This window comes from Saimiri boliviensis, chromosome 13 (assembly GCF_048565385.1).
Source record: "Saimiri boliviensis isolate mSaiBol1 chromosome 13, mSaiBol1.pri, whole genome shotgun sequence".
In the NCBI taxonomy this organism is placed as follows: Eukaryota; Metazoa; Chordata; class Mammalia; order Primates; family Cebidae; genus Saimiri; species Saimiri boliviensis.
In genome coordinates, this window is record NC_133461.1 from 57549433 (window position 1) to 57564613 (window position 15181).

General features: G+C 42.4%; 1 pseudogene; it reads right to left on the bottom strand.

The window, feature by feature from the left end:
- Positions 1 to 14231: 14231 nt before the first annotated feature.
- LOC101030080 (ataxin-7-like protein 3B) lies at positions 14232 to 14516 on the bottom strand (annotated as a pseudogene).
- Positions 14517 to 15181: the final 665 nt, after the last annotated feature.

Consider the following 15181-nt stretch of genomic DNA (forward strand, 5'->3'; position numbering starts at 1 on the left):
TTACTCTAGGCAGTGAGCAGTGAATCACAGGATCTTAGTTCCCCAAGTGCTAGTGGTTTAAGCAAAATCATTAACACTGTGCCAAGTTCATGGCCTTCTGCCAATGCCATTATGCAGTCCCTGAGAGAAATAAGGAGAAAGCTCCTTGGGATAATAAGGTTAGTAAGACAGGCACGTCACCAGGCAAATAAAACAATTTAGTCATCTGCTTCAACAAACACTTAGGGGAGTGGGGCTGTGATTTTGTGCTCCCCACTCCCATCTGTTTGCTACAGTTCTCTGCCCAGCTCTTCTGCTTCCAATAGGGGTGAAAAGGGTATTTCTAGAGCTGGAGAAAACTTAGAGACCTTTTCTGTCTCCTGCATCTATACTCTAGACTCATTATAGCCCACTGCATCTGGTTTTGTGTGCTTCTGCGGTGGGCCCCGTATTACTTTACTGTTGCTGTTCAATGAGTTACTCCAAAATTACGTTTACTATTTCACAGTTTCTGTGGGCTAGGAATCTAGATGCAGCTTGGCTGGTCCTCTGCTCAGGATCTCACGAGGTTGTAATCAAGGGATCGTTAGGGCTGTTTTCATCTGGAGTTCTGAGACCTCTTCTAAGCTCATTGGTTGTTCACAGAATTCACTATTGTGTGGTTGCAGAGCTGAGGCCTCCTAGGGACTGCCCACTGTTCTCTGCCACATGGCCCTCAACAGGTGGCGTATTTCTTCAAGGCCAATAGGAGATGTTTACTGCTGCTTTGATTCTTCTTATTTTCTTTAAAAAAATTTAAAAATAATATTTAAAAGTTTTTAAAAGGTGCCTCAGTTTAATTAAAAAAAATTTTTTTTAAAAATATTCAGTGGGTGCACGTGCAGGTTTGTTAGATGGGCAATGTGTGATGCTGAGGTTTGGGCTTCTAATGAACCTGTTGCCAAGTAGTGGACATAATACCCAATAGGTAGTTTTTCAACCCTTGCCTCTCTTCCTTGTTCCCACCTTTTCAAATTCCCAGGGTTTATTGTTCCCATTTTTGTGCTCCCTGATTTTCTAATGGCTCATCTGATTACGTTATACCCACCTAGGATAATCCCCCTAGTTTAAAGTCAACCAATTTGGGAATAATTACATCTGTGAAATCTTTCTACAGAAATACCTAGAAGATGTGTATAGCCAAGGTAGGAATCTGGGACTGTCCTAGAATTATCATACCACAGGATTCTTGTTGAAGTCTGTCTACTTGCAATGATCCTCTTTATTGGAGAATGCTCTGTCATGAGTATTGATGTTGATGACATCCTTGGCCTCAGATAATTGGGTCCCAGATAGTTCATAGTGTGACCTGCCTCTTAAAGTAGTAAGGGAAAGATACAGGTCTTTATTTTTCTGGGATCACCCCTATTTTTCCTTACATTGCTATAAATTCCCATTCAAAAATATTTGGTTCTCTTTGCATGTGAGCATTTATATTTTAAATTTCTTTTTATTTATTATTATTATTATTTTTGAGACAGCATCTCAGTCTTTCACCTGGGCTGGAGTGTAGTGGTGCAATTTCTGCTCACTGCAACCTCTGCCTCCTGGGTTCAAATGACTCTCCTGCCTCAGCCTCCTGAATATCTGGGACTATGGGCTTGTGTAACCATGCCTGGCCATTTTTTGTATTTTTAGTAGAGACAGCGTTTCACTATGCTGGCCAGGCTGGTCTCAAACTCCTGATCAGGTGATTGGCTCACCTCAGCCTCCCAGAATGCTAGGATTACAGTCATAAGCCACTGTGCCCGGCCACATTTTAAATTTCACAGTTTGAAAAAACTGGAGGAATCCACTCAGGGTTATTTTATGTTTAAAGGTAACAGTTTATTACCAAGAGGTGCCCCAGTAACACAGAGCATTAACATCCTCTGTTAAAAAGGCTCCTTTATTCCTGGAAGTAGGTTATGCACCAGGACAATCTGGTATATCTTCAGGAGCAGCTTCTTTTCCTGCCGCTCCTGAAGCATGAGGCCTTTTACTGGATGCCTTTTATTTCCTTCTCTTGCCTGATTGCCCTGGCTAAAACTTGCAGTGCTCTGTTTTTTTGTTTGTTTGTTTGTTTGTTTTTTTAATTTGAGACAATCTTTCTCTGTCATCCAGTCTGGAGTACAGTGACACCATCTTGGCTCACTGCAACCTCTGCCTCCAGGGTTCAATGATTCTCCTGCCTCAGCCTCCTGACTAGCTGGGATTGAAAGTGTGCGCCACTATGCCTGGCTAATTTTTAGTAGAGATGGGGTTTCACCACGCTGGCTGGGCTGGTCTTGAACTCTTGGCCTCAAGCAATCCACCTGCCTTTGCCTCCCTGAGTGCTGGGATTAAAGGTGTGAGCCACTACACCCTGCCTTGCAGTGCTATGTTGAATAGAAGTTGTGAAAGTGGGCATCCTTGTCCTGTTTCAGTTTTTAGAGAAAAGACTTTCAACTTTCCTTGTTCAGGATGTTAGCTGTGGGTTTGTCATATATGGTTATTATTATGTTGAAGTATGTATCTTCTATGCCTAGTTTGTTGAGAGTTATTATCATAAAGGGATGTTGAATTTTATCAAATGCTTTTCCTGTGTCTATTGAGATGATCATATGACATTTGTCCTTCATTCGGTTGATGAGATTTATCACATTTATTGATTTGCATGTGTTGAGCCATCCTTGAATCTCTGGGATATATCCCACTTGATTATGGCATATTATCTTTTTAAAGTGCTGCTGAATTCAATTTGCTAGGGTTTTGTTGATAATTTTTTGTGTCTATGTTTATCAGGGATTGTTGGCCTGTAAGTCTCTTTTCTTTCTTTCTTTCTTTTCTTTTTTCCTCGTGTGTGTGTCCTTCTCTGGCTTTGGTACCAAAGTAATGCTGGCCTTGTATAATGAGTTAGGGAGAATTCTCTTCTCTTCAATATTTTGGAATAATTTTAGAATTATTCTTGGTTCTTTTTAATAAGTTTAATAGAATTTGGTAGTGAAGCCATCTAATTCTAGGCTTTTCTTTTTTGGGAGACTTAAAAAATTACTAATTCAATCTTATTACTCATTATTAATCATTTAGATTTTCTATTTCTTCTTGGTTCAATATTGGTAGGTTGTAGGTATCCAGGGATTCATCTATTTCCTCTAGGTTTTCCAGTAGTTTAGCATACAGTTGTTTCTAAAAGTGTCTGATAATCTTCTGCATTTCTATGGTGTGAGTTACAATGTCTCTTTTTTCATTTCTGATTTTGTCTATTTGGACTTCCTTTTTTTCTTGGTTAGTCTAACTAGTGGTTTATCAATCTTGCTAGCTGTTTCAAGAAAATAACTTTCCAGTGTGTTGATTCTTTATATTGTTTTCTTTTTCAGTTTCCATTTCATTTAGTTCTGCTCTGGCCTTTATTTCTTCTTTCCTTCTATTAATTTTGGGTTTGGTTTGTCCTTGTTTTCTGGTTCCTTGAGGTGTATTGTTAGGTTTATTTGAAATCTTTCTACTTTTTTGAAGTATGTATTTGTTGCTATGACTTCTCTCTTAGCACTGCTTTTGCTGTATCCCATAGGTTTTGACATGTTGTGTTTCGATTTTTCATTTGCTTCAAGAAATTTTTGATTCCCTTCTAAATTTCTTCCTTCACTCCATTGTCATTGAGGAGCATGCTGTTTAATTTCCATGTATTTGTAGAGTTTCCAAAGTTCCTTTTGTTATTGATTTCTAGTTTTATTCCATTGTGGTCTGAGAATATACTTAGCATGATTTTGATTTTAAAGAAATTTGTTGAGACTTGTTTTTTGGCCTAACATATGGACTACCCTGAAGAACATTCTATGTTCTATGTGCTGATGAGAAGAATGTGTAGTCTACAGCTGTTGGATAAAATGTTCTGTAGATGTCTGTTAGGTCCATTTGGTCTAAACTGCAGTTTAAATCCAATGTTTCTTTATTAATTTTCTGTATAGATGATGTAGTTAATGCTGAGAATGGGATTTTGAAATCCTCTGTTATTATATTGAAGTCTCTCTCTCCCTTTAGATCTAATAATATTTGCTTTATATCTGGTGCTCTGGTGTTGGATGAATATAGATTTAGAATTGTTATATCCTCTTGCTGCATTGATCCCTTTGTCACTATGTAATGACCTTCTTAGCCACTTTTTACTGTTTTTGACTTAAAGCCTGTTTCACCTGATATAACTACTCCTGCTCATTTTCAGTTTCCATTTGCATGGAATATCTTTTCCCATCCATTTACTTTCAGTCTATATGTGGCTTTACAGGAGAAGTGAGTTTCTTGTGGGCAGCAAATAGTTGGATCACTTTTCTTTTTTTTTTTCTTAAAAAGAAAAACCCATTCAGCTGATCTATATTTTTCAAGTGGGAGAATTTAATCCATTTTCATTCAGAGCTGTTACCGATATGTGTGGACTTATTCCCGTCATATTGTTAATTGTTTTCTGGTTGTCTCCCTCTTTCCCTCCCTCCCTCCCTCCTTTTGTCCATGCCTCACTTCCTTTCTTTCTCTCTCTCTGTTTATCATTATGGTTTGGTGGTTTTCTCTAGCGGTAACATTTGAGTTATTTCTCTTCCTCATTGGTATGTTTACTCTACCAGTGAGTTTTACACGTTTGTATTTTCATGATGGTAGACATTATCCTTTTATTTCCAGGTGTAGGACTCCCTTAAGCATTTCTTGTAGGAATGGTCTCGTGGTGATGAATTCCCATAGGTTTTTCTTGTTTGAGAAAGACTTTATTTCTCCTTTGTCTATGAAAGCTAACCCTGCTGTATCTATAATCCTTATCTGGAAGTTTTTTTTCCCAGCATTTTGAATATATGATCTCATTCTTTTGGGCCTGTAAGGTTTCTGCTGAGAAACCTGCTTTTAGCTTGATGAGGGTTTCCTTATATGTGACCAGACGGCTTTTCTTTTGCTGTTTTTAGAATTCTCTCTTTGTCTTTGACTTTTGGCGGTTTGACTATAATGTGCTGTGAAGAGGCCTTTTAAAATGGTATATATTTGGTTATCTCTTAGTTGCCTGTATCTGGATGTCTAAATCTCTTGCTAGACTTGGAAGTTTTTACCAATTATTTTATTAAATAGGCTTCTCTTCACCTTCTGGAACACTAAAAAATTAGACCATTTAGTAATTTTATGGTGTCCCACATGTTATGCAGGCTTTGTTCATTCTTTTAAAATTCTTTATTCTTTTTTTCTGTTTGATTTGGTTATTTAAAAAACCACACCTGTCTTCAAGATCTGAAATTCTTTCTTCTGCTTGATCTACTCTATTGTTAAAACTCTTGAATGAATTTTTTTCCAATGTTTATTTTAGTTTCAGGGAATACATGTACAGGTTTATTACCTGGATATGATGCTGAGGTTTGGGGTATGAATGATCTCATCACATCATTGAGTTGCTGAGCATAGGACTCAATAGTTGTTCGACCTTAGCCCCCTTCCTACCTCCCCACTCTAGTAGTCCCCAGTTTCTATTGTTGCTATTTTTTTTTTTTTTTGCCCATAAGTACCCAATGTTTAGCTCACATTTATAAGTGGAAACATGTGGTATTTGGTTTTATCTTCCTGCATTAATTCACTTAAGAGAATGGCCTCCAGCTGCATCCACATTACTGCAAAGGACATGACTTCATTCTTTTTTAGGGTTGTGTCATATTCCATGATGTATATACACCACATTTTCTTTATTCACTTCATCATTCATAAGCACCTAGATTGATTCCACATCTTTGCTATTGTGAATGGTGCTGCAATAAGTATGCAAATGCATGTGTCTTTTTGGTAGGAAGATTTTTTTGAGGGGATATATACCCAGTAATGGGATTGCTTGGTCAAATGATAGTTTTATTTTAACTTCTTTGAGAAATCTCCAAACTGCTTTGCAGAGTGGCTGAACTAATTTACATTCCCACGAACAGTGTACAAATGTTCAATTTTTCTCTGTAGCCTTGCTGGCATCTGTTGCTTTTTATTAAAGTCAAAATTTTTGACTTTTTAATAATAGCCATTAAATGGATTTTTAACTTAATTCATAGAATTCTTCAGTTCCAGGATTTCTGTTTTGTTCTTTTAATGAAGTTATTGATGACTTTCACATTCATATCTTGAATTGTTTTTTTTCTGATTTCTTGTATTGTTTGTCTGTGTTCTCTTATAATTCACTGAGCTTCTTTAATATCATTATTTTGAACTCCTTTTCTGGTAATTCATAAATTTCTTTTTGATTGTAATCTATTACTGGAGAATTATTGTGTTCCTTTTGAGTGACACATTTTCTTGTGTTTTCATGTTTCCTGTGTCCCTACATTGATATCTGCACATCGGGTGTAACAGTTGCCTTTTCCTATTTTTAAATTTCCTTTCATAGGGTAGTACTTTTTTGTGAAGATGCATGTGGACACCAATGTCAGCAGGTCTAAGTGGGAGATTCTTGGATCTCCAGGTGGCTTGCTTAGGTTCTGGCAGTGGCAGTGGTAGGCTGGACCTCAGGGCAGGTTCTGAGGCTTCTGGGCAGTGTGCTTGGTGTAGCAGTGGCTATAGCAGTGGTAGGACAACCCTGGGGCTTCCAAGAGGCCCAAGCTTGTGTTGCCAGTAGCTGTGATGGGCTGGATGGGCCAGTCTCCAGGTCCTTAATGTGGCACATGAGGGTGGATGCCACTGTGATGATAGTGGCAGGCTGGGTTCACCCACCCTCAGATCCCTGGGAGGAGTGCACAGATGCCAGCAGTGGTGGACAGGGTGGGGTGATCCCTAAGCCCCTGGAGGATGTGTTTGGGTGCTGGAAGAGCAGTGCCAGGCCAGGTGGGCCTGTCCTCTCTATGGGCTGTGGTGGGCAGGGCAAAGTGATTCCCAGACCCCTTAGTGGAGTTTGTGGGTGGCGGCAGTAGTGGTGGTGGTTGGTGGGAAAAGCCTGCCTTCAGGGTGTATGCAAGTGCATGGCAGCCCTGCTGCTGGGGGAGGGTAGGGTTGCTATTAGTGGCAGCAGCTGCAGGCAGGTGGCTCTTAGGCTCTGGGGAGCATGTGCTTTGGGCCTTGGTGTCAGTGGTAGCAGTGGGGAGTGGCGGCAGCAGGGAAAGCCAGTTTTCATGGTGTGTGCAAGTGCACTGTGGCTCTGCTGCTGGGGGTGGGAGTGGGGTTGCTGTCAATTGTATTGGCCCCAGGCAGGCCGTCCAGGGCTCAATGTGGAGCATGCACTTTGGCTTCATTTATTTTGGAGGAGGACTCCTGAAGGTGCTACACTGCCCATTCTCCAGGTGCAGGACACTGTGTGTGCTAGAGTGCTAGGGACCCAGCCACTCCCCAGTCACACCATTGCAGCCCTCTGGGTGGATGTGTGGGGATGTCAGTAGAGCTCCAAAGATGTGGAGATGGAGGGGCTGTTGGGCCCCAGGGCGGGAGGCAGTCCGGTGAAGCTGGACTCTCAAACTGGCTCTGTGCTGCAGTTGCTTGGGACTTGGGTGTGTGTGTAGGATGTAGTGTGAGCCCCCTATCTGGAGCAATGCCACTGCAGTCCAGGCAGCTCCCTATACTTGTCTCAGGGCCTTGTGAGGGCAGGGGATTCTCCCATGGCTAGGGCTGCAGGATTCCATGGTGGAAATGTAGACTACTGGGGATCTGTCACTTACCCTTTCCCTGCAGTGGAGACCCTCTATGGGCTCCCAACCAATCCCACTCAACAGGCTGCCTAGCTTCCATCTCCTTCCATGCCTTGGGTATTTCCTGTCATTTCTCCATTGAACTCCAGTGGCCTCCCTTCAAAAAGATGCTCTATTTGAAGTGTAATTTTCTTCTTGCCATTTTGGTTCTTCTTTGTGTAGGAGGTGAATGCTGATGCCTCTCTCCAAGCATCCTGAAGCCCCTCGGTTATTTATATTCTTTAGCTTTTAATTTTTTTCAACTAGAAATTGAGGCTAATGATACCACAGTAAAGCCCACCATGAGAATATAATAGCATAATTGTGGAAATCATTTAGCCCAAGTCCCGAAGTTTGGTAAGCCCTCAATACATTGTTGCTATTGTGATGATTCTAGGAATTTTATAAGACACAACTTTGGGGTAATTAAGCATTTCCCCCTGGGAGCACAGGAGAGTGGAGTGGCAGTTTATGTCAACAGTGGATGAAAAAGGACTGTGCTTCAGTACTCACTATTGAGGCATTTATGAGCCTGCCCCTTCACTTCTCCTAATCTCCCTGTTTCCTCTGGCAGAAGGGCCCAGAATCGGGATAAGCTGAATTGGAAAATCCAGCAATAGGAACAAGAGCTGGCTGCTGTTGTTCCTGGATCTAGAAAGGAGAGAAGCTGCTCAGGGAGCTCTTGCTCCTATGCTCAGGGGGAAACATACCCAGGAAATTCCAAGTGGGTTGCTCATTTATGTTCGGGTTAATGATGTAATGCTTAGGGATTGCTTGAGTTGCCTTCTCGACAGGTACACACTCCCCTCAGTTCATAATCACTTTTTTGGAATGTTGATTGTATAAAGCATAAACGTAACCCTTTGCCACTTTCAAATACTACACAAATGTTAACTAATTAATCCATTTTATGAAAGAGGAGATTTTTTTGGCTATGTCTTGGTAGCCTAACTTTCTGGACTCAATAACAGTTAGTCACAGAGCCAGGAGACACATTTTGTTAGGCTTGTTAGCATACTTTTCTAAGGCCAGAATTCCAGATGTAGAAAGGAACAGCTGCCAAACTCAGCTCACCTCAACTGACCACCAGCTGGGGGTTTCCGCCTGTGTTCTTGTAATAGCATTAGTAGAGCTCCTCATCTGCTAATCCCCAGAGAGAAGGCATTGTGGTGTGAAGCAGAGAATCCCAGACTTGGATTCCATAGAGAAGTAGATTTTAAAAAGGAAAAATTAGTTTTCTAAGTGAGGTATATAGAAGCCCCTATTATCTTTTGTCACTATCATTTCATAAAAAAGGCAGGAAATTTTAACAGAACAAAATAAGAAAGTTACTCTTGGGGTATAGGACACCTTTAAAAAGAGAGTATGTTCAGCTTCATGGAATTCTACACTGTGTTTTTTACTGTTTGCCTCCAATAGGTCCTCATAGACTGGGTCTGGGAGGTGGGCTAGGAGTGGACCATTGAGAGAGGCTCATACCTTAGCGGTCGTGGTACCCACTTAAGCCCTAGAAGGACAGGGGCCAGGGCTATTTTATCACTATACCTGTGCTTCATGTAATGCTTATCACATATTAGGGACTTAATAAATGTTTGTTGAACAAAGTAATAAATATGATTATCTGTCTGTGACCTTGGCCAAGTCACAGCATCACTGGGGCTCAGATCTGTATAATTATCTGTGCAATCTTATCTGTACAATTGGAGAGTCATATTACATGGTTTCCAACTTCCTTTCCATTCAAACAAACAAGCAAACAAAAATCTAGGTTTAGAAAGCATTAGTAGGGTGTTTTTGGTTCCTCTTCTGTTTTTAAGGATAATTCAACTTTTTGGACCACAGTGACTTTTTTGGAGGTCTGTTGCAATGTTCATCTACCAAATGAAGGCATTGATTCTTTACAGGGAAATCTTGCTTTTCACCAGCCACAGTTGAGGAAGGAATCCTTGACAACTGAGTTGTTACTTTAAAAAAATAAGTGTTGGGGGATACGGGAAGCTTGCTATAATTTTTATTTAGAGGCCTAGGAATCAATATTAAATAATTGTTTTTTTTTCTTTTCCTAGAGAGCATTTCTGAAGAAGATAATTTCATTATCCATTTTATTATTATTATTATTATTATTATTATTTTTATTTTTATTTTTTTTTGAGACGGAGTTTCGCTCTTGTTACCCAGGCTGGAGTGCAATGGCGCAATCTCGGCTCACCGCAACCTCCGCCTCCTGGGTTCAAGCAATTCTCCTGCCTCAGCCTCCTGAGTAGCTGGGATTACAGGCACACACCACCATGCCCAGCTAATTTTTTGTATTTTTAGTAGAGACGGGGTTTCACCGCATTGACCAGGATGGTCTCGATCTCTTGACCTCGTGATCCACCCGCCTCGGCCTCCCAAAGTGCTGGGATTACAGGCTTGAGCCACCGCGCCCGGCTTGTTATTATTATTTTTAAGTGTCCCATGGTCACTATATGCAATGGAGTTTGAAGGTCTGATAAATCTTTGATGAATAATACAACAGTCCCCCTAGCTTATACATATTTCAAAGCCAGCTAAATCCCAGGAGCCGGGAGCGGGTGAAGGGTTGAATACACATTATGTGTTTCCTTCCACATTCCTACTCAATCCACTTTCTTTAGTGGAAAGCTGCTTTTTGTCATGATCAACCAGAGGTGAGGAATAAAGGAGAGATGGATTTTCATTAAGAATGGAGCTTTGTATAAAATTTCTTTATCTGTCTGAACATCTGATAGGAGCAGGGCCTTGAAAATGATCTCAGATCAGATTCTATATGCATTTTGATTTTGAATGATGCTGAGTTATGCAAACGTCTTCCCTAGTTATGGCTAATGTTTAGCTAAAAAAGAATTCTTCAGACAACATTAATATGGGTTGTCTGCTTCCTAAAACAATAACCACGGTCTGCATCCTGTGTGTTTCTTTGGGAATATAGATAATTCATTTTTCAATTAGGAAATTTCATATGCTTTAAAGGTTTTTTTTATTAACATTTCACGGCATTGTTTCTAGCTCAGATATGTATAGAACTTAATGACACTCTTATTTGACATTAGAGAATCTAACTAGATATTATGATATCTTTAGCCTATTGTTGCAAGTGGAAGTACTGCTTATTTAGACACTGACAAATTAAGAGTATTTTTTAAAAGTACAATCTATCATTTTTGGCGCTATTTCTTTCTTTTTCTTTATTTAGTCATTCAAAAAAAATTTGTTTATTACTGTTTACCAATGGGGAGATGCAGTTTATTTACAACAGCAGCCATAGGGGAAAGGGAAATACAGTTAGTTAGCTATCTGTATAGGATGGACTACTTATGGAAAAATAAGAATCTCCAAAATAAAGGACAGCAGTGAGCTTCACTACCCTCCCCCAGTGATCCCAGCATGTGATAATGCCAGGCAGTGGTCCCTGGGCATGCGATGGTGGGAACAAAAGTATGGAAGAAAAAGCCACAAACTACAGAATTTTTAAAGTACCCCTTTCCCGCATAACACACACACACACACACACACACACACACACACACACACACTCAGATACATAATATTGACTGCAGGGTGATCAATACATTTGATTGAGAAGGGAAAAATAGGAATTCTGCTGTTGAAAGGAAGGTAGATGAGGAAAGGAAGAGTTCCTAACCACTGTCAACTATATGGTAGGGCGCATTCTCTCCCCAGAAAGGAGTCTGTACCCTCTGGGCACCTGTCGGACCAAACCCACCTTATAACCATGCAGGGCAGGGGGCTATTGCCCTATTGGTAGAGGGGCCAGAAACAAAAACAAAAAACAAAAAACAAAAAGGGAGTAATGTGAATAAACTATTACTCCAAACTACTTCCCACTTCCTCCTCTAACCAGGAGAAAAAGCCAGAAAGAAAACAGTAATTTCACAATTTGAGTTCCCTATCTGAAGGTAGAGGGATTGGACCATGGCCTTCCTCCATCATCCCACTTCCAAGACACTGTTAGGAAGTAGGCCACAGTCTCACTTAAACTCTCCTTTCTTCATCCTCTTAGATGTCTACAAGGGCAAAGATATATCCAAATTATTTTAGCTCTTGACAAGGTTTGATTTTTTTAAAAAAGTTATTGTAATTCTTGAAGACTATTCTATAACTAGGCCCCAAGGCTGATCAGCACAAGTCTAGGAGGAGAAGGCAGTAACAGGCAGTTCTAAGGCCCAATCTCTTTTGTTTCCTTAACCCTCTAAAGTACGTAATCTAAATCAGTCTATACAGTCCAAATAGTACCTTCTAGGATAAGGATCCATGCACAGCAAGGTTTAGAGAATGGATAAGGACCAACTCTATTCTGCTGTGTGTCAATCAGCCTTTACTGCTCATCTGCTTAGTCCTAACAGGCAGTATTGAAATGGAGGTGGGAAAATACGACTCCTTATGAAGTAAGACACAGCGAGAGGGCACACTACCAAGGCAGTCCTATACAGGAGAAATGCTTAGGCATGACACTGCATTTTAAATACAAAAAATTAAGTTCTCTTCCAATTCCAATCCCAACAGAGGGAGCCAAAAGAAAGATTCTCCTCTGAGTCTTCTACAAAGACAGGGGAAAAAAAAAAGAAATAAATAAACAGAGGCCAAGAAAAAAGAAATTGGGCAGGCTTAAGCAGGAGCATTAAGAGCTGAACTGAAACTGGTCAATGTGAAAGCTGGAGTGGCAAGCAGCACCTGGGGCACCAGACAGGCAGTGGAGCAGGGAACAGGAGGATATGGGGCCAAGCCAGACATATGAGGCTGGACCCCCTACTGGGTCACAGAATGAGGTAAGAAAACATTTCAAATAAAGCAGCACCAGTCCCGCTCACCTCAAGGCTCTCACTCCTTTATACTTCACAAACTCTCGCTCAGGAAATAAAGTGGAGGGTAATTTTGATATATGGCTCTTACTTCCCATCTTTCCCTATCCCTATACCACTCCCTGAAGTCAGGAGATTCTGGAGGTCTTTCTCTGACTTCTAACAATAAAAGGACTGCTCTTGCTGTCAAAAAGATCCAAAAGGGACCGAGTGGATTGGATTGCCCCTTTAGAGGGACAGAGAGAAGGTGGTGACAGTCTGGATGGTCGCCATAGAAGAACTCTGACTTCCCAACCAAAGAAACTGGGACATTCAGCAATATTCTGCAGTCAGATGAGATAATCCAGTCCTGCTCTTTGGCTCCTAGCACTAATCCATTCACATTACTGAGGGCAGCTGAAAGAGATCCCCTCTGGGCTGTTTTTAAATCACAGCCTCCTTCCAGCACAGCCAAGATGCTCTTCTATAGCTCAGTCCCGTCCCCACGGTGGGAGGCAGCTAGTGACCTGGCTTAATGACCAAGTTACACCCATGGACTGGCTCGGTAACCAGTAACCCAGAGTAGGAAATGACCACCCTCCTAAACGTATGTCCATAACATAATACATCCAGACATGAATCTTGGTTTGAGAGATCGTGCATAGTTGCAGAGGTCCCCTCTACCTCCCCAGGGGATCATAGCCGAATCCTCAGCCTGACTGGACAACCAAGTTGTCCATGTGCCAAGCTTATGCTACCAGTTTGGAGGGCAAGGAAGAGGGCACTGCTTAGCCAAATGCTAGGCCTTCTCCTCAAGTCAGCTGAAATCATTGCAAAGGCTGGACCGTTGGGAAACAGGTGGTTTCGACCATTTCTTCTTGCTAGAGTCAGGGCTATAGAGCTTCCCTACCAAACCTGAGAATTCTTTTTCTTGGATTTCCCAAATTGAAATAGTATCCAGATCTTGAACCTGACATTTACTTGCCCCAGAGAAGCCCGTATCAGAGGTTCAGATATCAAATGAGCTGCAGGCCACTGATTATGGCCTGATGAACTGCAATGTCCAAACTGTCCATGAAGTCCTTGACATCAGGCAGACAGAAAAGCTGAGGAACCAAAAATTTTATATGCTGGGCACACACTGCTCACCTGTGCATTGGGGACACTACAGAATCTTGCACACATCCTGATATGTTTAGAGATCAACAGGCACTGACTGCATGGCCCGCATGCTGTGCAGCTCCTTCTGCCCAGGGCTTTGGAGCTGGCTCCAGGTGATACGCTTTAAAAAAGGATTCCTGGGCTGGGTGCGCTGGCTCACGCCTGTAATCCCAGCACTTTGGGAGGCCGAGGCGGGTGGATCACGAGGTCAAGAGATCGAGACCATCCTGGTCAACATGGTGAAACCCCGTCTCTACTAAAAATACAAAAAATTAGCTGGGCATGGTGGCGCGTGCCTGTAATCCCAGCTACTCAGGAGGCTGAGGCAGGAGAATTGCCTGAACCCAGGAGGCGGAGGTTGCGGTGAGCTGAGATCGTGACATTGCACTCCAGCCTAGGTAACAAGAGCGAAACTCCGTCTGAAAAAAAAAAAAAAAAAAAAAAGGATTCCTAAATTATCCTCTTTGGGTTTTCAAACGCTAGGATCTTCAAGGGGAATTAGGACTTTTGTCTTGATTTTTTTTTTCTACTTTTTTCTACTTTGCTTACTCCTCCAAGCCACAGGACCAGTCTATGTTGCTGTCCTGGCCACTCTGAGAATCTCCTTTTGCAGCTACTGGAACTCCGGCGGTGAGCGCTGCGGCCGCTGATCGGCCCATAGGCAGGTTCTCCCGGAAGTGGGCAAAGCGGAAGGCGGCGCGGCCCCTCGTCTTCCGCTGAATGCCAGACTCCTTCAGGCTCCTGGCCTCGGCGAACTCCAGGTAGGAGTAGGCGCCCTTGACTGGTCGGTGCACCTCACCGCAGAATCCCAAACAGGAATCCTCTGTCAGGTCTATGTAAATCTCCTGAGCGATGGCCTCTAGCTTGTTAGTAGGTTGGCCAAAGAAATTTCCTCCATTTTAATTTGTAAAGGATGGCGGAGAGGGCGCTCGTTTTACTCACGGCAGCAACCCGTCTGGCTCCGCGGGCCGCGCCCAGGCCCAGAGGCCTTTCAGGGCAGAGTCCTTCGGTAGCAAGTCCTCCGTTTGTTTTGGCGTCTCCCGGGTTGCGGGGCCTTTAGCTGTGCCTGGCCCAGGACTGTCCGCTAAACCGTCTCAGCGCCTCACCCAGCCGCCGGGGCCTCTTACCTTCCCCCCTCCCTTTTTTTTTTGAGACAGAGTCTCGCCCTGTCACCCAGACTGGAGTGCAGTGGCGCGGTCTCGGCTCACTGCAACCTCTGCCTCTCCAGTTCAAACAGTTCTCCCCGCCTTAGCCTCCAGAGTAGCTGGGATTACAGGCGCCTGCTACCATGCCTGGCTAATTTATGTGTTACTATTTTTTTTTTTTTTTTTTAGTAGAGACGGGATTTGGCCATGTTGGCCAGGCTGGTCTTGAACTACTGACCTCAGGTGATCCACCTGCCTCAGCCTCCCAAAGTGTGGGGATTACAAGTGTGAGCCACTGTGCCCAGCTGGTGCTATTTCTTTAAGATGGATTGAGGCTTCCTGTTTGCAGAGAACATCCAGCCCATCTTCTGTCACTCTACTCCTAAGGGAAACCTGTCTCCACCTTTGATGGCTTTCA